The sequence below is a fragment of the Aphelocoma coerulescens genome, chromosome 3, assembly GCF_041296385.1.
Source record: "Aphelocoma coerulescens isolate FSJ_1873_10779 chromosome 3, UR_Acoe_1.0, whole genome shotgun sequence".
Taxonomy (NCBI): Eukaryota; Metazoa; Chordata; class Aves; order Passeriformes; family Corvidae; genus Aphelocoma; species Aphelocoma coerulescens.
The window spans coordinates 102,165,420-102,186,200 of NC_091016.1; the positions used below are offsets into that span (position 1 = coordinate 102,165,420).

The 20,781-nt window shown below is 37.3% G+C and overlaps 1 long non-coding RNA gene across 3 annotated transcripts; it reads left to right on the forward strand.

The window, feature by feature from the left end:
• Window positions 1–2,757: 2,757 nt before the first annotated feature.
• LOC138107382 (uncharacterized) lies at window positions 2,758–14,387 on the forward strand. Of its 3 annotated transcripts, XR_011149467.1 has the most exons (5): window positions 2,758–3,279; window positions 4,644–4,718; window positions 6,142–6,267; window positions 13,792–13,893; window positions 13,998–14,387. It is a non-coding gene; the product is annotated as an uncharacterized lncRNA (long non-coding RNA). The 3 variants fall into 3 exon arrangements; XR_011149465.1 differs by lacking the exon at window positions 6,142–6,267; XR_011149466.1 differs by lacking the exon at window positions 6,142–6,267 and having other exon boundaries at window positions 2,758–3,092.
• The last annotated feature ends 6,394 nt before the right edge of the window (window positions 14,388–20,781 follow it).

Consider the following 20,781-nt stretch of genomic DNA (forward strand, 5'->3'; position numbering starts at 1 on the left):
CAGTGGGGGGAGGGCTGCACTGGTGGCTTATGGAAGAAGATCCCAGAAGCTGGTATGTTCTTAAATACTAGGAAAATTTTGCAATAGTAGTGCAAGCATTACTTGTGTTAAGAACTAAATTTAAAAAAGGGTCCTAAAGAGTCGTGTCTCCATAAACCAACTACCATTTTGTTGGTGTTCTGAAAACACTGGTCTTCACCCTTTATATTACAAAATGCTTAAGTATTAATTATTTAAAAATGTCTTCTGACATAAATCAGAAACCAATCATATGTATGTATCTCTCATTCAGGTAAAAGAGGTAAGAGACAAGAGACTACTTTATCTTTTATTTTTAGTTACAATTGGAAGGTAATCTGCTGTAACTATCTTATCTATTGTTTTTCTGTATCATTGGATGTCTTCAATAATTTTGCATTCATTTCCTTAATTTGATTTGCCTGTTCTCATCAGTTTGGGAAAAGTAATTTTTTTCACCTTTTCTGGAAAGGAGAAAATGTTCTTACTTAATTTACTGAAAATGTATTACAGGCACCACTAAGATAACTAGAAATATAACTTGCATGGTAAAATGCAATGCTTAGAAGCATACCAGATGTTCTCAAATATGTGGGAAATTCCCAAAGTGCAGAGACATCAGCAGCAGTCAAACTAACCCAATATTTTAACAGTCTCGAGGGCCAAGATATTTTAAAGTATTTTTCTATTTTCTGTTTCTTTCAATTACTGTTTTTTCTCCATACATATTGTATGTGCTCAGAAAATCTGTCTCTATTTTGTGGCAGTCAGTCTGTGATTATAACTAAAGCTGAAATACTGGTACCTGTCTCGACCAAATAGTTTTCTCTTAAAATCCCGACTTTGATTTCAAATAATGCGGAGTAAAATCAGAGACTGGAACTGTGTGATGGATGGAAAATATTTGACGTCTGCAGATGAAAAAGGGTTCCTTCAATGTTCATTCCTTCAATGCAGTGCTTCACTCATGGGAGGAACACTTTAAAACTGAAGAAGCCATCAAACTCACAACAGCACTCTAAGCAAAATGGTAAGCACCTGTCTATCATATGAGAGGAACAGGAAGGGAACGGATTTTTTTTTTTGTTTTGTTTTATTTTTTAAGCTATGCAGGTGTTCTTTGCCTTTTCTTTGATTCTTTAAAAGAAGGCATCTGTTTGATTAACCCATTTCGAAATAACTATAATTTGCATATTATTTCTTATTTTAGTAGTTTATGGGTGGAAGCAAAATGAGAAAACAGATGCTTATCCTGTTATGAAACTCATAAGGAAATACCCTTTGTCTATTGGAGTACTTTGATAAGTAGGATTGCAAGAGATGTCAAGCCTTTACTCTAAGCGTATTGTGGAAACAATGCTTTTCTATTGTCCCAGGGTAGTTTATGAATGGACTTTGCACAGGAACCACATTTTTTCTATTGTATTTTCCTGTTCCTACCTCCTAGTTAGTGAAAAATAGCAGAGTTGGCTCCCTTTCCTTTTGATAAAAAACTTTTTAAAACAGTAGTGCAAAGCCACAAATCACTAAGATGCATTTTAGTGTACTGTGGATACAGGACTCTGAGAAAAAGAGATGTTGTCTAATATTTTAAGATCCTTTCTAAGAGTATTAAATTACTGGATTTTCCTCCATGCCTATTTGCTTCTCCTGCTTTCTACAAATTCTGCTTAATGAACAATGTAGTATCACTGAATTTATCAGAAGAAAATATACATCTCAGCAGAATCCAATCAACGTGAGTTGTCTTGCTAGCCTAGGCTAATGAGATCCTCAGAAGGAACAAACTCTTATATTTACATGAGTAGGCAAACATCTACCAGCTCAGGTAAGAGTGAAAAATTTTGTGATGACACCTTGATAAAATACTGGCAGTATGCTGTTGCAGTTAGCTCTTCCTTTTTGGTGTTATTTAACAGTGTTTGCTAAGAGTAAATATCAACTGATTGTGGAAACTCAGTTATCTAGGAAGTGGTTCATCCAGATATATTGTTGGGCTATTTGGAGAAATCATCATTAGGTGGTTTATTGACTAAATACAAACTCATGGCACCCAGACAAGACTTCAGTCTTGTTCGTTAGAGATCAGCAGTCAGTGCTACATAACCCAAGGTTCCTTGAGACATTTGCAGGGTACATCAGAGGGCTGGGACCTTTAATCCTTCCTCTGAGCTTGGCTCTTGCTATCAGATCAATTGCCCTGACAAGAGACAACAGATACCACCAAGTAGCAGGATCTCTACTGAAGCTGAAGTTGCCTAGTGCACCTCTGCAATAATTCTAAGTGATGCATTCATTTTCCTACTAAAGTAGTATTTTTCATTTAAACTGGGTTGACTCTCTATTACTGTAAACTATCTGCATTAGAAATAGCAACCTGAAGCAGGAGTTGAAGAAAGATTTAGATATTAAAGAGTGAATCCTGAATCCTTTATCACAGTAAATATTTTAGGCCTTTGTTACAAAACTGTGCTTATCAATTCACTTATGTCTCTTTGATGCTAATTACTCAGTGAGGGACTACCTCATAACTAAAGTCACTTAAGCATGGCAAACTATCCATTGTCTTGTTTTCTATCCTTCTCAATGCTCCAAGCTGAAACTACCAGCTGAAAAAACCCTACTTCACATCATCACCATCTGATTCCCATTACCCCATCAGGCTGGCTTGAACAGCTGAGAGAAAAAGCATTTAAAGGATTCCTTGAGGGAACTACTGATGACTTTATATTACCTTTACATGCTGTCTGTCAGGGCATAGGAGACTTGTTGAAGGAAGGAAGACAAGACAGCAAAGACAACACAACTGAGAGCAAAAGAAAGAGAGAAGGATATTAAAGGCCTCCCAGACAGTAGAGCAGGAGGATGGCAAAGTAATTGTCACTGTGTGTGTGATGAGTGAGGGAGAAAAAGACAGCAAAAACTGAGAAAAATCCACCTTCCAGAGGAGAGGGACCACTGCAACACTCATCTACATCCAGCTCAGTTTCAGTGCTAAGGAAGGGGAGGCAACAGACAGCAAACAGAGAAGGATGTGTCCACAAGATATCTGAAACCAGAAAGGATAGATTCAGGTAGTGAGAAAGAATTGAAATTGCAGAAAAAATAATGGAAGTTGTACATCAAAAAAATTAATTTAGGAGCACCTGTGTGTAATGGACCACACCAATGGCTCTACCAGGACCAAATGTGTGAGGTGAAACAAATCAAGTACTTCATTGCAAAGAGTTGGTAGACATAATAATCTTTCAGGGAAAGCAAGTAAGTAGAAGGAAGACAATCAAAAAGATCATGAAAGATTACAAAATCAGTGGAACAGAAATTCTGAAGTTAAGGAATGAAATGGAGTCGAGATTTGTATATGAAGTGGACTCTGTGGGTATTGCACTTGAGAGAAAGTGATTATTAGGGTATTATCACTGAAATGGAGCATAAGTAGTCATAAGAAAATTTTAGGATACATTATTTCCTGACAGGAAGAATATCTGGAGTGACTGTACAGAGAGGAAAAACCAGCATAAGCTGAGAAGAAAAATTATAAAAGCTTAATGGATTGTGGGAAAAGTACAAAGTATACAGCAGTTAGAGAACAGAGGAAAAATGTTAAGAATGGGTAGACACACTAGGTTGTAATTTTAATTATATAGTTAAATGAACTGTAAAGTTCACTCAGATTAAATAGTTGAAACTTTGAAGCAGTAAAAATGAGACACAATGCCCAGTTTTTCTGAGAGATCACTCTGGTCTTGTGTCTATCTCTCCTCATGCTATCTGTAGAAAAGACGTAGTGATGGGAGTCCAGATCTAAAAAGGTTTCACAACTTTGAGGTTTTAATATATTTGTCATTTAAGACCTCTCCTATATGGATTTAGCTATCCTGGAAGATAGAGCAACAGTGGTCAGCCAACACCAGAAATCTCATCATTGCTAGAAGTGTCAAAATTGCATCAAGAGGAGAAATAACTGGGATTTTTAGTGAAGAGAAACTTCCCCAGTGTGCATTCACAACTTAGAATGAATCACTAGCTTCAGAAAATCTTGGCTGAGTGTTAGAGTTTCTCTAAGTAGAGAAGAGTATTAGCAATTTTGCTGGAAATCCCCATACTTCAAATGCTAAATTACTAATAAATTTAGTTGGATTTGAAAAGTGATAAACGCCTAATACCTACACTGTAGATAGAAGCTAGGCAGTGTAGGTAGTTTTCTTTCAAATATAGGAAAAACAAAGACGCTGTTTTCAAATGAGTAGGAAATTGCTAAATTAACTCCAAAGTTGATACAGTGGCCCAGAGGTGAAAATTTTATTTAAACTTTGACTTAAAATATATTTGCTTTCTTTGTATTGCTAACACTTTACATCAATGATGCATAAGGTAAGTGGAAATCAGAGGGTTAATGTTGTATTTGATAGAAAATAGGTGCCTTTTTTATTTATTGCTATATTACTCATAAAAATATATACAAACCATTTCAATCTTTTAAAGAAGAAAACAGTTCAATAATTTTCAGTCCAGATTTTTTGTGATATAGTTTCTCTTAAAATACCTCCATTTGTTGAATCAGCATCTTCTGAGGAGTAATTTCAAGAGCTATTTCTAACAATCTTCCTGTTTCTTCTATACAGAAATGAAGAGCTTTCTTAGAGAATACTATTCGCTGATGCCAGACGGCAGGTGAACCAGTGGGATATTACAAAGAGGTGTGCATTGCAAACGTCTGGTGCTCTTTCAATATAAATGAGCTCTTCTTTGAAAAGCTTCAACTAAGGTCTTAACTCTTGAGGACAAATATTTCAAATCCCTGTGTATAGCATCTGCCAGTAGGTCTTTGCCAAAGACCTTCGTCTCTTCATTGATTGCACAGGAAAAGTAGGTCTCTAATTTGGCTTCTCTCACAGACCCTGCTAAAGTCAGACACCTACAGTTTCTTAGGTGTTGAGTGGAAAAAGGTCACTGATCTGCAAAATGTATTTAAAAATTCACGTTCTTCCTTACATCTCTCCTGGAGTTACTCCATATTTTAAAAAAACCTTTTGGGATATGATGACCTGTCTTATGCCTCTTCTAAAAAATATTTGAAAAACTTTCAGTTTTCTCCGTAATTTTTAATATTGAGAATTAAACACGAAGTAAAAGATAATTCTTGCCTTGTGGAAAGAACAGTATTCAGTATTATGTCCTGAAGTTTGTACAAAGGGTTTTTTATGCTACACTGGCTACTTGAAAATGCCCTTTTTATCACTATTTTAGTAGAGTTCTTTGAAATTAAAGGGTTCTCTGAACTTGCTTTCTAGTAAACTAGAATTCTCTTTTAAATCCAACCACAAGGAACCTAAACACATCAGAAATTAATCTAAAACAGGAAGAATTCCTAACAGAAATTTCTTAGAAATATTTGCTCAATAATTTTTACACTTATTTCCTTCCAACTGTGCCTTAAGGTCAGATTTAATTATGAATAAACTGTAAGCAGAACAGAGAATCAGGCATAATTTTGCATTTTCTTTAAACGTAACCAAGGCACAAGTTCTTTAAGCTCTTGTTTCTGCTTCCAGCCTTTTGAGAGTTCCTCTAATGAAATGTGGAAGGAAAGGGATGCTATTCCCTTAGCATTCTTCATTAATGCTAGAAACCAAGTTGGCATTGGGGACTAACGTGCTTCCCTGTTTTCCATGGAACTTTTTCACTGTTCAGCTCTGGAGTGATATTAACCATAACTGGAAAGATACTTTTTAGCCCTTTCAGTAAGTGCTGATAGAGTATTCTTTGGTGAGGTTACACATCAGTCACATCAGCAGTCATACAGCTGTCTGATGAGGGCCTCTGGATCCTATTAAAACTGTATTAAACCCTCCCATGTTGTTACAAAGATTTGTTCAATCATTATGAAACTAAATCTGAGGGATAACAGGGTCAGAAAGGGTTGATAATTGTAGGTTGGAAACATCTGGGGAATGCTTGAGGAACATTCCTTTGTTGTTTTGAATTACACACTGCAGTTTCAAATAGTTCTCCAGTATATTTTGCTGATACCATTGACAGTAGAGTACAAAACTGTCATAAGAAATCCCGAGCAATTACATTACTGCATTGCATCAGTTCTGGGCTTTTTTTTTTTTCCAGAGAATTTTTCTGTGCCTTCATATATGACTATGAGCAGCTCATCGCTCAACCTTTTCTTTTGCTACTTCTCCATGCATGAATTGGAAGACATATTCAAAAGTGTGAAATTATTCTATCTTCATTCAGGTTTGTAATACATTTATACCAAAGGGAGAGTGTGACTCTAATATGTAGGTCCCCACAGGGAGTTAAAGTGTTGCCTACATTTTATTTCTGGAACCTCCCCGAATGGCATTCCAGATGCAAGAAATAATATAATATGCATTAATTTTCATACTGGTGACTATCAGATGAAGTTATTTGAAATTTTAGAACTGATAATAGAAGTTATCAATCACATCTAGCGTTCAGCTTTAGTTTTAATGAAAAATGACATCTAAAACTGATTTTTATTGGGGCTACTCCTGCTGACATTTATTGCTCCTCATAATTTTGCCTTGGTTTTTATACTTCCTTGCATCATTTGATGTTCTCTATCTATATGTCTAGCTGAAAATTTTGTGAAGAAAAAAAATTGAGGTTAAATAACAGTTAAATACATAAATATATAATATAAAAATACATATTTACACAATTCAGCCTCAAAATAAAGCTGTGAGACTTGTAGAAGCACAAATTATTTATGAAAATAAACACTGGAATTTAACAATTCTTTTCTGAAATCAGTTTCATCAGACACTTCTTTCTGCAATGACCAGAACAATTACTTTTGTAATTCTCACCACAGTTTTTACTGAAGTAAATCAAGTACAGGTGTTCAGGTTCTAGCTAAAAATTATCTTTTGCCTAGATTTTTTCTAAAGAAAACTAAATGAGTATGCAATGCTTAATGGTGTAGGAGGCATAGATCAGGCATAAAATACAAGGCTAGTGAGTATTGAAAATGTTGCTGTTTATATTTTCTGTAGTGAATGACTTGTGCTTTCCACACCCTTTGTTGCGTGGAGATGTATTTTCATTAGCAGTTTGCATGAAATGTCAAATCTTTGACATCTAAATTTTCTCTCACACCAGCACTTTGCACTTCAAGACAAAAAACCCATCTCCAAACAGTTTTGTTGAAATATTTTTAGATCTACTTATATCAGATTTGTCTCCAAGGCTGAGCAGAAATGGTTCATCTCTATTATGTTTCTTAAATAACATTGCCTTTATAGTTGTCTCAGCATCAGAAAAAGAGTAATTTGCATCCATGTTTCTACTTACTTTGCTTGAGATGCTCTCTTTTGCTTTGCAGGTCAGGGGAATTGCTTCATTTTTTTTTCCTGAATAATACACACTTTCTCCAGAGCTGAAAGTACAAAACAAGGTGTTGCATTGATTTCCCTTTGATTTTTCCATCTTTCAGCTGTGTTTAAGTTTACTCATGCTTCAGATGTGTCAGTTGAATCTTCTGAAGCAAGGGAATTGACAGTGTTTTCCCAGTCATTGTGCGTGTATCATTCTGACACCAGCCATGAAAAACTACTGTGTCAGAATATGTCATGGGGGAATATGCAAATATTTTTCAGCAACTCCATCCTCTGCATGTAACACCCAAATAGAGGCTTTCCTTCTTTTTTAATTTGATTTGAATGAGTAGTAAACAAAAACATTTTTGAGAACAATATAATCATGAAATCATTTAGGTTGGAAAAGACCTTAAAAATTATAGAATCCAACATTTGACTGAACGCCACATTATCAATTAAACTATAGCACTAAGAGCCACATCCTGTCACTTCTTGAACATTTTGAGAGATGGTGTTCCCACCAACCCTGCTGGGCAGCCTGTTCCAATGCCCGACTGCCCTTTAAGTGAAGAAATTCTTCCTGATGTCCAGCCTGAACCTCCCTTGGCACAGCTCGAAGTCATTTCCTGTAGTTCTGGTACTGGTTGCCTGAGAGAAGAGGCTGACCCCAGCCTGGCTACGGCCTCCTTTCAGGCAGCTGTAGAGAGGGATAAGGTCTCCCCTGATCTCCTTTTCTCCAGGCTAAACACCCCAAGCTCCCTCAGCTGCTCCTCACAGACCCTTGTGCTCCAGACCCCTCCCCACCTCCACTGCCCTTCTCTGGATACCCTCCAGCCCCTCAATGTCTTTCTTGTAGTGAGGGGTCCAGAACTGGTCACAGGATTTGAGTTGTGGCTTCCGCAGTGCCAATCACTGCCCTGGTCCTGCTGGCCACGCTATTTTTGATACAGGAAATCAATCAATATATTCTCCAATCCTTAGTGTGAAATCAACATCTACATGTGTATGATGAGAAATTTAAGGTGGGCGGTGGTGGGTGCAGGTGCCCTTGAATTGGAACAGCAGGTGTGCACAAACAGACTGTTGAATCAGTGCAGACTAACACATGGTTTCCCACAAAGAGTTGCTTTTTTGAAGAGAACTGTTTAGTAAAAAGGGCCCCAGAATGACAAACTTCTTTTAAATTGATTGAAAAGTGGACAATTTTGGTTGTAAATATTATTAGACAAATTCTCTGTGTAACATGGGTTATGCTCTTAAACTTTCCAGACTTCTTAATGAGATTTGCTTCTTCCTACACTTAGCTTAAAGCATTTTCCTTGATTTTCAGGAGGAGGGACACTTTTACCAGTGTTTTTTATGTAATTGCAGCAATTATGAAATTCTGCATTGCCAGTATTTGCAAATCCAGATGACAAATTCCTCACCATTAGCACTTTTCTCATATCTTTTACTCCAGATTCATTTAGCTATCCATGACACTCTTCCGTCAACCTCTTCCACAGCTATTTTGAAGTACCAGCTAGTCAAGTATGTTCCAGACAACCTGGACATTACATCATTCGCTGTTGACCCACTTAGGAGTGGATTCTTGCAAGTCAGTCCTGCATTCTTATTGACAAGAAAGATTCAAGAGCATGAATATCCTCTAAAACAAAAACCTAAAATTTACCATTTTGAACACAGACATTGGATTTTCATCAAGTCATTAGATTAGAATCAGTACTGGCTGGCTATTATAAATTAAAAAAGATAAATATATAAAACTAGAAATCCTGATTGCATCTCACACAGGGGAGAAAAGCCTTCCCAGAATATGGAAAGCAGAATGCTCACACGGCTCCTTTTGAGTCTTCAGACAAGTTCAGATCAATTAATCCTCAGGATGCTGCCTTTCAAGTCATCCCATTCCCCCCTCTTCCACTTCAATATTCCTCTAAAGTCCTTTTCAAAATTTTGGGGTATTTTTAATTTCAACAATCAGTAGAATTACAGCTGTTTGAGCTTATGGAGAGAAGATTCTTCCATAGTGTTGATGCTCTGCCTTTTGGTAAAAATGTCCTTTTCAGGCTGATTCCTCATGGTTAGCTAGTGCTTTCCATGGTGCCTGAATCACAGCCCCCACTTTTCTGCACGTTCTGCCCTTTCTTTTCATCCATTAACTCAGCAAGTACAGAAGCACTTTGTAGAGTCGATCCAGTTCTTTGTTCTTGCCTACAGTAATTAGGATTTCCAGGAGGCCATCCACCCATAGACTGGACAAAGCCAGACCTGCCTTTAAGCTCTTGTAAGCCAAATACAGACAACTAGGTGTATCAGTAGCCTTCTGTATTCATCATTTAAATATGTTGCTAAGTTTTGCATTTTCTTCAGAGCATCTCCATCTCTACAATAGTGGAAACAGGAAAAAAAAAAACAACAAACCATTCTGATATTTACTGATAATTTTTATTCTTATCTCTTTTAGCTTAGCAGAATCTTTATTGCACATATTTAACTTTTCTACCATTATCTAAAATAGATTAAATTGGTAGCTGAAAATAAATCAAAATATATTACATCAGTTAACCTTTTTTCTGCATCTCACAACTATCCCACATAATTGTAAGAAATTGGAGGACACCATATTGTTATGAAGTAATTAAACAGCCCAATAATTGTAGTAGTTTCTTTCAGATATGAGGATGTTAAAAAAGAAATATCCGCAGACGACTAAATGAATTGACTTTGGTTTCTGCAATTTATTTGTCATTAGGCATTGCAATAATTCCTTCACATTCTTACAGTGATTTTTAAGTCAGTGTGCTACGGCAAATATATTTTTCTGTATGAACAGATTTGGAGAGTGATTTTCATAAGTACAAATTTTATTTAAGCTCCCAGCTTTCATTTGAAGTCCTCATGCTTTGAGCGTCTCCTCCTCAGTATATAATGCCATCTGAACTGTTGTTGGTGTCAGTTTATGTTACATAACAAAAAAGCATATACTGATTTATCCCTGAAAATATTTTTTATTTGAGCGTCCATGTAGAAAAAAAGGTGAGAACATGAAGTCACTGGGTAAACAAAAGAAACCCTGCCTATACGATTCATTCAATTCTGGGAAAGAGCATGCAAGCTGTTACTGCCAGCTATACATAATATGCAAACAGCAAAGAAAATATTTTCTGAGCCATTGCTTCTTGGCTTTGTCTGAAACCTTAGACATGTCAAGTTGATTTCAGTAATTTATTTTAGAACCATTGATTACTGGATTAATTTGATTTGGTGATTACAGTATAGCCAGGCAACAGAGGACTGGAAATGAAAAATAATTTTGAAATACAGCAATTACTGTATCTGAGAGTCATTGATCTAGGAGGGAGACCACCCTAATTAAAGAGGACATAGAGACACCCTCCAACACAGAGAAAGGCAAAGCAGGAGAATAGTATGACAGGCTGTCAGCTAGTTCTACGGATGTCCCAAAGAGATCTTTACTTGTAAAGGAAGTTTGTGCATCTGCTTGTAGTTGAAATTAACTCTGCTTCCGTTTTTTCCCTGTAAAACCAACAATACCTCTGAGAACATTTATTTCTTTGTGGTTTTCCCTGTCCTCCTCCAAGAAAAAAGTTAAATTATCATTAACTTCCTGTGAACATCTATTATTATATTGCAAATTCTAAAAAACCTGTTTTCTTTTTTAAATGATTCATCCAAAGTCTTTTCTCTCTACAGAGGAAGAAAAAAGTCCCACAGAACCTAAACTATTAAGTGCTTTAGGAAACATGAATTTGGCATCACGCTATATTTAAGTTTGTTTATATGTTAATTCTTAACAAGTTTGATATGGTAAAACACCTTGGTTTTCAGTTTATTTTCCACTCAAATCCTGGAGAACACATTTTAAAACCTTCTCTTTTCTATACATGGTTACCATCAAAGAATATACTTTTTGGAGTTTCCCACCTGAGAAAACATTGAAGCAATGACTTATAACTCTTCAGATGATCTGTTTCTTTGTTATATCATACACAGCTATAGAGTGCTACAATATAAAATTAAGAGCAAAATTAGGACCTTAGGAAGAGATACACATATTGTATAGAAATTCAGTAAAGCAAATATTTTTCAATGCACACAGCAATCAGAAATACCTAGTGTAACCAAAAGACAGGCTAAGCGGTATACAGTCCTTTACTATCAGGTAGGGAGACATAAATAATGGAAGTGAGTCACCAAAGGGACTATATTCAGTGTAATGTTATGGAAGGATCATTAATTCTTATTTTTTTTCCTCAGTTTAATCTAATAAATTCCATCAATAAAATCAATAGGAGTTGGACTTGACAGTCCTTGTCGCTCCCTTCCAACTCAGGATATTCTATGGGTCAGTCTTTAAATGTAAATAATATTGCAATAAGTATATGTACAGAATCGTTGTACCATATAGATACACAGAGAGGTGGGACTCCTAGCTGGGCTAGTTTTGGACATTGAGGGGAGTGTGAATTATTGCTATAGTGACAGTGGGGTGCAGTTCGCTGGTCATGAAAAGAAATCATTAACTCCTCACAGCATCAATTTGTTGCAAGGACTGTGATCGCAGTGGTGCCAGACAGTACACAGAGCACTCACAGCGTTTGGTGACATCAGCCGAACCAACTGTGAGCGCTCAGTGCCAGTGCTACTCTGAACACAGGAGCATTGCAGTTCATCAGAACAGGAATTTAGATTTATTTCACTGATCTGGTTTAAGGCATCAGTCACCGGGTTCTCCAAGGCTACTAATTTACTTCTGGACTTTGGAAACTTTGATTCCTCTGTTGCTTCATGTTGTGTGAAATGTATAGAAATAAATATTGCAATAAAATGGAATATCCTATAATCACATATTTGTTCTGTACATAGTTAAGAAAATGAATCCAGTATACACTAAACCTGTGATCTGTGCCCACTTGTCCCAGGCCTGAAGTGAACAACTGGCATGAGCATCATGATTAATCACTCATTGAAACAATCAGAGGATACAAATGGTGTCTTAGAAATTGAAGTGACAAGCAAGCTAGTTCATTACAGGTTTCTTTCTCACAGTTATCATTTTCTACTGTTATTTTCCTTCCTGACCTGTCTAAATGGCATGGTGTGGAGTCTTTTTCCCCTCACTGTCACAGACTGTTGTTTCCTGCCTGTGAAATCTCACACCCCCATGGCAAAGGCAAGGATACAGGACCCTGCCATGGGTATGGAGCATATCCCAGCCATCCTGCCTCATCTTGTGGGTGTTTTACCCAGAGAGTTAGAGAGCATTAAGAGTAACTGACAGGTTGCTGTCAGTTTACCAGTTTGAATGGAACAGTCACACCAGAAACATGGAAATAGTTACTTTCTGTGATCCTGAAGGGCTTTCGTCAAAGAACAAAAGGCTGAAATTTGTGCATTATGAACTAAGATAAAAGAAAAAAAATCTGTTTTCACTGTGTCTTCTTGTTAACCATACCCTCTTTTGGCTCTTCTAATTCCATCTTTTATTTTTTTTTTGGTACTGTTTCCTGTTTCTCTTGGTATATTCAATTTTTGAGGTTAGCCTACTTTGTGATGTTAGTTTATGTATATTGATCCACACTCTTAACATTTCATCTTACTTGTGAATTACATCCTCATCTTCCACTAATACTACATTCATCTGATTTTTCTTTTCCATTAGTCTGATTATTTTGTTGCCTTTAATGGTTTTACTTCTGTAAATGGATTTCTTGATTTTTTATTTTCTGTTCACATAGCAGGCTGCCTTACTCTTTTTCATTCGCTTGTTGTTGTTCTCCAAGCTGTTCTTATGCCAATGTTAATTTATTTCAGTTTTGAATGGTTTTCATTTTAAAGTAACAGTGTGGAACCCTCTCATAGCAAAATAGAAGAACTTCAGGGAAGTTCACCAGACCAAGAATTTCAATGGGAATAAATTGTTTCTTTCATTTTCTTTCTATAAATTGTGCTGATAAAGAAGTGTCCTAGGCATGAAGTCCAAGGTATTAGGCCATGGTCTAAGTGACAACTTCATGCAACATTAAGCTCATGAATAAGCAAGCAGATTCCCATTTACAGTTACTTTTCAAAGACATCTCCAAGCACGCCTAGATTTGCCTACTTTAGTTTAGCATCTGCATGGCACAATGTGGCAGCAAAATATGCCAAGGGAAGTCTTAATAGGGGAAGAGAGGCAGGGAAGTTGTCCTCCTTGCCATGCAGTGAGGTTGCAGCTTCACAAGGCCCTTCCATCACCATTTCAATGGAGCTCTTTCTACTCTTTCATTGCACACTACTGTGTGCAATGCATTGCTTGTATAATTTTCAAATAGATCTTTCTAAAGACAATAGCTTGTTTTGGAGCTACCCTGAATTGTGTCGTTTTTCCACTGACTTATGTTCTTGTCTTCAGGTACATGCTATAAAGAAGCCAGCAAACGAAGTGGAAGGGTCATCTGAAAGCAACAAGATTCTCATTAGGACAGGTGTCCGAGCGCTCTGCTGCTGGCAGCAGGTGAGGAGCGATGGCAGTTCTCCAGGTGCCCTGATTACCCTTCAGGTTTCCAATAGAAAATGGACAAACCTGACTCCTCTGCTTTTTTCTCTGTCCTCCTCCAGTCCTCTTTTAAGGAGCAGAGGGTGATTTGCAGCAACACAGAATGAGAAAACTGTAATCAGACGCAGATGCACCTAATTTTTCAGGAGGGTCTTGACTCAGCTTGCACCTGTACTTTGAAGCAATCTTCATGAACTACTGATGTGTCTCAAAACACCAAAGCTGATTTATTCTATCATTTTCTGTTGACTTAGTAGAGGTGATAGTTCCCACCTCTGTGCTGAGTCATTTGCGGATACTGCAAGAGAGTTTCAGCTGTCAGCATGATCTTTGATGACAGAAGACAAAATATATCAGAAATTATACATTTTCCCAACTCTTAGTGTAGACTAGACCATATTCATTTTTGGAACAGTTATCAACTTGATTAAAAATTTATATCTTTAAACCACTGTGGGTTTTGAGAGTTCTAACTTTACCATTATTGGAGCAGTATTTCATTCTTACTGTTCCACAGTGGTACTCATCTTTTCACAAGCTCACCTGTTAACTCGACTCCTAGTTGAGGGAAACAACTCTAGCCAGACTCTTTTTTTTTTTTTTTTTTTTTCATATTGATTCAAGTTCTATTTACCCATTTTGGTAATAAGGAGACAACTCTTGAGCCACATAAGTGGAGTTGTCTTCTTTGCCCTTCTGAAGCGTTTGTATTTGAAGGCACATATCTGAATCTTCCAGTATATAATGTTATTGTCATTGAAGACAAATTAAAGGCAGTGTTTAAAAACAACAACCAGAAAAAGTCAAATGGAAAATGTTAACAATTTTAGTTCTAATTTTTTTCCTATGGATTCCCAATAGTTATTACCATATCCATTGGTGTTCTGGGAAAGCTCCCCATAGTAGAGATAAATAATACTTTTTAATGAACAGTGAAAAATAAACAGAAAAATAAAAACAGGCGAGGCATAAGAAACCAAGAGAAATATTTCTCCCTATTTGGCTAATACTAAAACTTTATAATAGCCAATAATACACTTACAGAGAGGTTAGAAAACCACTTGAAAAGAGGGGGAAATCAGTATGATCTATTGTTAATTAGAACATTTTCCCTGAGAACAGCAACAAACTTAAAAAAAACACAGAAAAAAATTTAAAATGTAAAGAATTATAATTAATACACACCACTTTTATTTATTACAACAACAGATTTTTTTACAGATTCAGTCTTACTCCCAAAAGACACTGTTTTGTCAGCTGGAGACCGAGATGGCCTGAGATACTGAGGTGATGGAAAAAATTGTCCTGATAAGCAAAAAAATGAATTATTTCTTTTCCTTTACCAAGATGGAGGAGAAAACTTTCCTTTCACTTCCTTTCTTCTTTATGATTTTTCTTTCTTGTGAGAAATTAAGCACTTAAAAATTTAAGGAGACAGAAATGCCATTTCATTTGAAAAACCAAATTCTAGTCCATTGGACTAATTGGCTATATAATGTCATTTTGATAAGGCTTTGTTTCTAAAAAGAAACGATGCAGGATAAATGTATACTTGACAAATGGTTCAAGAGATTACTAGATCTGTGTTTCCAATCTCTCCCGGTGCAGAGCAGAGCTAGAGTCTTTTCTTACCCATAATGGCAAAAAAAGATCTACTGGAGTGCTCTTGGAGGACAGAGGAAGCATAAAATATGTGGATGTGGCTGCAAAGGCAGCTGCATTTTAGATTGTTCTCCAATGTTTTGTCTTGAAAAGGCACTAGTTCAGATTTAGGAGCATGGCAGAGCTTGTACCGATAGTCTCAACAGGTTATTAAGACAAACACACAGACAAGGCAGAGAAAGGAAAGAGACCATCATAACCTGAGCTTTAAAAGAAGCCACATTTGTATGGAGAATGCCATGCCCAAATGAGTAAATAATTCAATGCAGTGAATAAATATGAGAGAAATTAAGGCAAATCTCCTTTATGGGAGGCCTGGGGTTGAGGTAAAAAAAAACATGAGAAACTGTTCATTGAAATACTGAAGGGAATACTGAAACAGTTGATGATGGTATTGAATAACAACTGATCACAGACAGAAGAAGACTGCAGAGCTGGAAGATTTTACTTGAAACTTAAATGCACAAGATAGCTATATTACAAATCTTAGCACTATGACATCCATATATAACTCTCTAAAATATCTGGGTTTTAAGAAATATTTTTCCCTTGTGGAACAAGAAACTCCAGGTGATGGAAGGTATCAATAGCAATAGCGAATGCTTCACCAGAGCAGAGCAGACTGTACTGTCCAGCAAGAGAAACAAACCTAAGAAGCTGGGGACTTACAATAAACACATAGGCTAAATGAAAGGAACCATGGAAAGAGAACATAGAATTCATCACATCAAATTTTAGCTACGTAAAAATTAGACATACTCTAACTGTCCATCTGTAATTAGAGGAGAAAACAAGTTTCTCTGCTGGGTGAATAATTTCACTCTCAGTCAAAGGCAAGCGGGATTAACAGCTGTCTAAAAATGCATACCCCTGACAGCAAGTTTTAAAATTTTACTTTAGTGGGTAACTTTTGATTAATATTAGATGAAACAAAGGAGTTTTCTCAGTCTGGTCATTACACTGGAAAATAACATGGAAAGGAGTAGAACAATGTCTTGTCTTTCAGTTATGACCTTAAGGTTTTGAATCAGAACCACTTTTTGTCCTAAAGTGATTTCTGAAATGAAAGAAAAAAGGAAAATGCAAACAGTGATTGAGCAGAGATCTTCATTGAAAAAGGTAACTGCAGTTTGACTAGCAAATGTAAAGACATCCAGTACACAGAAACTGCATAAGGACACAAGCCTTCAACTGCCACATTTGCAATGATGTTATTAGATTAATGACCAATTCAATTCCAGCTGGTACACAGAGTTGTCTGCAATGTAATCCAAGCAACACTGATAAACTGCAATATTAGATCAATGACCAATTTGATTCCAGATGGACTGTGGAGCCAGACACAATATAATCCTAGCAATACTGATAAGCAGAGAAATATGAGTGTTATAACGATGACACTAAAACTATCTGAGGCCAGTCCAGAAATGCAAGCTGTCATAAAACAGGAGACAGTGCTGTTTGTAGCTTGGAACTTTCATCTGACAGACAGAAGCATCACTTGCTATAGGCAGGAAGAGCAATACAATCTACTGAACTGGTCAGAATATAAAGTGAGACCATCCTTAAGTGCAGACAGATAGTCATTCCAGGAATCTGAAGAGAACCAGGAATGCAAAAATTAAAGAATAGTCTCATCTTCCTTCCACTAGGTAGTCTATAGGTGTGAGGAATGTGAAGCTAATTTATCTCAGTGCAAATATTCTCTTTTTTATTATATTAAAAAAGTTTCTGGCACATTGAATTAAATGAACTATCATCTCTGAAAGTGTTGCCGCACTGCCATATAGGCCAGTAGTTGGATATGCTTACAGACATAACTAGTATTATGCACATCCTCCAAAGTGCACAGGATCAAACACTAGAAGGATTGGCAGACATCACAGTTGTTACTGATGCTGATGTTTTAAAGGACAGAGATTCCAAGAAAAATTATGCCCACAACAATGGTATTATACTAAAACAAATTATAAATAGACTTTGGAAGCCGGATGTTAAGGCTGAGTTCAGTGAGGTTGAAGCTGATTAGAACTGATCCCTTGTTTATGCGTGTTTACTTTTTTAGGGACCATAGTAATATACAGACAGAGAAACCAAAGCAATTCAAAACATACAGGCCATAAGACATGAATAGATGTTTTCATATTTGGTACACAGCCATCAGAGAGTCTCAAAACCCTTAAAATATTAACATAGCATAATGCAGCATGACGTTTCCAGCAAACTAAGTTGAACAACGAAATAACGCATCAGATCTTAAGAACAGACCAATTAAGCAGAGCACCTAGAGCTCTCTGAGTGGTGAGTCTTCAGAAAGAACCACAGCTGAAAAAAAAATATTGCTTAGCACTTTTAGCAGTTTCCAGACATTGCAGAGATGACAGGCTCAAATTTTCAAAGGAAAAATGATAGTTCATCCACCCAAGAATTGCAGATGGTTGTGCATAGGCTCCCCGGAAACTTAGAAACTGACCAATTGAGCTCTGCTTGTCTCCCAGCCCCCTGAACATAATCTTCAATGTCTCTCAGCTTCTAAGATTCATTCCGTATGCTATTCATGTTTTCTTGTCTTGATATAACATTTGGCTTCACTGATTCTGCCGACACCATGGTACCTGTTAATTATATTTTGTAGAAGCAGACTCTGGGGAAGACACTTAGGTCAGAACTGTGACCAAAGGACTGAAACATACCTAACACAGTTTGCTTGAGTAAAAGGTCACAGCAGAATTCAAGTGATTAAGGATTAGGTGGGAATGACATGGACAGCATCTTTCAGAGGTTGGGGACTTAGAAAGTATTGGGAAGGCAGAGTTAAGAGGCATGGAGAAGAAAAGAATCTCTCCCTGTAAGTGTTGAATCATCCCAGCACATTTCCTAGAGACTAGTAACACCTTGCAGAGATCCATAGGCCTGTAAGTCATCCATCAGAAACAGAACAATATTTAAAGGAAAAAACAATTTAATGGGATTTTATATGAAAGGGTAGAGGTTACAGAAATAAGTACTTTGAATAGATGTCAGTAGCACTTCTACAACAATTTCAGTTGAGAGAAAAATCTGTTTTATATTTTAAAAAAATTGATGTAGAAGGAGGAACATGCCTGAAAAATCTGTATGCAAGCAGCTAGGTACAAGATGGATCAGAGAGTGAATAGGATAAAACTTATATTTTTCCTGGCACCCTTGTGGAACATTTCTCAGATGGAAAGGCTGAGGAAACTACAACTGTTTAGCCTACAGAAGAGAAGACTCATGGGGAATTTCATCAATTCCCTTCTGAAGGGAAGGATGTAAGGCATACAAAGCCAGACTGTATTTGTTGGTGTCCGGTGGTATGACAAGAGGGAATGGGCACAAACCAAAATACAGAAGGTCCTGTCTCAACATCAGGAAACACTTTTTTACTTTGAAGTTGACTGATTACCAGCAGAAGTTGTCTAGAGATTTCATGGAGTCTCCATCTTTGGAGATATTCGACACTCAGTTGGACATGGTCCTGAGCAACCACCTCAGGTGGCCCTGCTTGAGCAGGAAAGCTGGATCAGGTGATCTCCAGATGTACCTTCCAACCTGAGCCATTCTGTGTGATTCTCTACATTAGACTCCCTGTCTGGATAGAGATAGTACTCCTGAAAGAAAGGTGAAGTAACAGCACAAGGAAGGCAGAGTCCACGAAGTTGCCACTGGTCCTTCCTTTGGTCAATGTCTAAACCTGGGTACAACCTTCAAATAACATTTTCCTACTTCAAGAAGAGTTCTACAGAAAGGATTCAGCATTGACATTTTTCGTCATGGCTTTGAACAATTCATGGTCTTGAACATTTCCCAAATTTCAGACAGTTCTCAGTTGAGATTGGTAAGCAAAGGATCCATTGGTTGGATGTCACATCACATTCAGTGAATTCCTCTACACACACACACACGCGCGCGCGCACACACATATACACTCACAAACAACTGTGGTTTATGGAAACAGAACACCATATAATCTGTAATTTTTTCTATTTTTTTCCCTTACTTTCCTCTTAATTTTTACTTTGGAGATTCCATAATTAATTACCTTTTCTAAGTGAATGCAATTGAACTATATTTTAAAAATGATTGTTTATCCAAAGGCTAGATATGTTGAAGAATATTGTAGCAGGTTGAGTTTGTAACCAGGCAGAAACACCAATTTAGTGTAGTGGTTTGGCCCAAAATACTCATTACTGTTTTTCTTCCATGAGATAAAAATTAGGAGAAATGCAAAGCAGGCACCAAACTTGAAAGAATATAAAGAAGTTTATTAACAGACCTAAAAGAAGAAAAAAAATACCACACCTTCAGAACTCTCCTCCTCCCCCCAACTTCTTCCCTTCTCCCACTGACAATGTAAAAAGACAACCCTTCAGATGTTCAGTCTGTTTACCACTTCCATAATAACCTTGTTCAGTCCATTTAGGAAGAGGAGTCTCTCTTGCTCATGCTATGAACACATTATCACAACGAGAGAGCCGCCCACTTCCAAATATTGTTCAGTCCATTTAGGAAGAGGAGTCTCTCTGCTCGCATGCGAGTCCCTTCCCCCGACTTGCAGCTTTTCCCACAACTGCTTTCAAGGGTCCACTCTTGGAGGTTTTTGGGGTACAATTTTAAGGTTGAGCCGTTCAGAAACAAAAGTTCACTTCGCCCATCTCTGGGAGCATTTCATCTCTAAGAACAGAGGCCCTTCTCCTTCCCTGGGAGCAAAGGGTCTTCCTCATCTTCCTTGTTAGGACTATCTCTGGGAGCATCTCTAGGAATTGAGGTTTTTCTCCTTTCCCATTTGGAGCAACAGTCCTCCTTTGGTTCACCTCTCCCTGTCCAAACTTCTCATGAAATTACAGCTGCGTCAGCATCTGCCTATCTCAGTGCAGGTGCTTCTGCTTACAAGTTAAATACTCCACCCCCCAGATCTTCATGAAATTACAGCAGGATACTCTGCTATATCATAGCTTCACAACAGAATTTCAGCTTTAAGAATCTCCTCTTTCTCTTCCTTCAGGTTTTCAGCTCTTCACAGCACTAAAAGGGTTAATCTCACCTCAGCCTTGCAGCTGGAATGTGGCTTATCGCAGTGGAGGGGGGGTTAGCCGAGCCGTTCTGGCTGCCCACAGCCCTGCTGTGGGGGGGGATTCCGCGGGTGAAACAGGGTCCATCGGC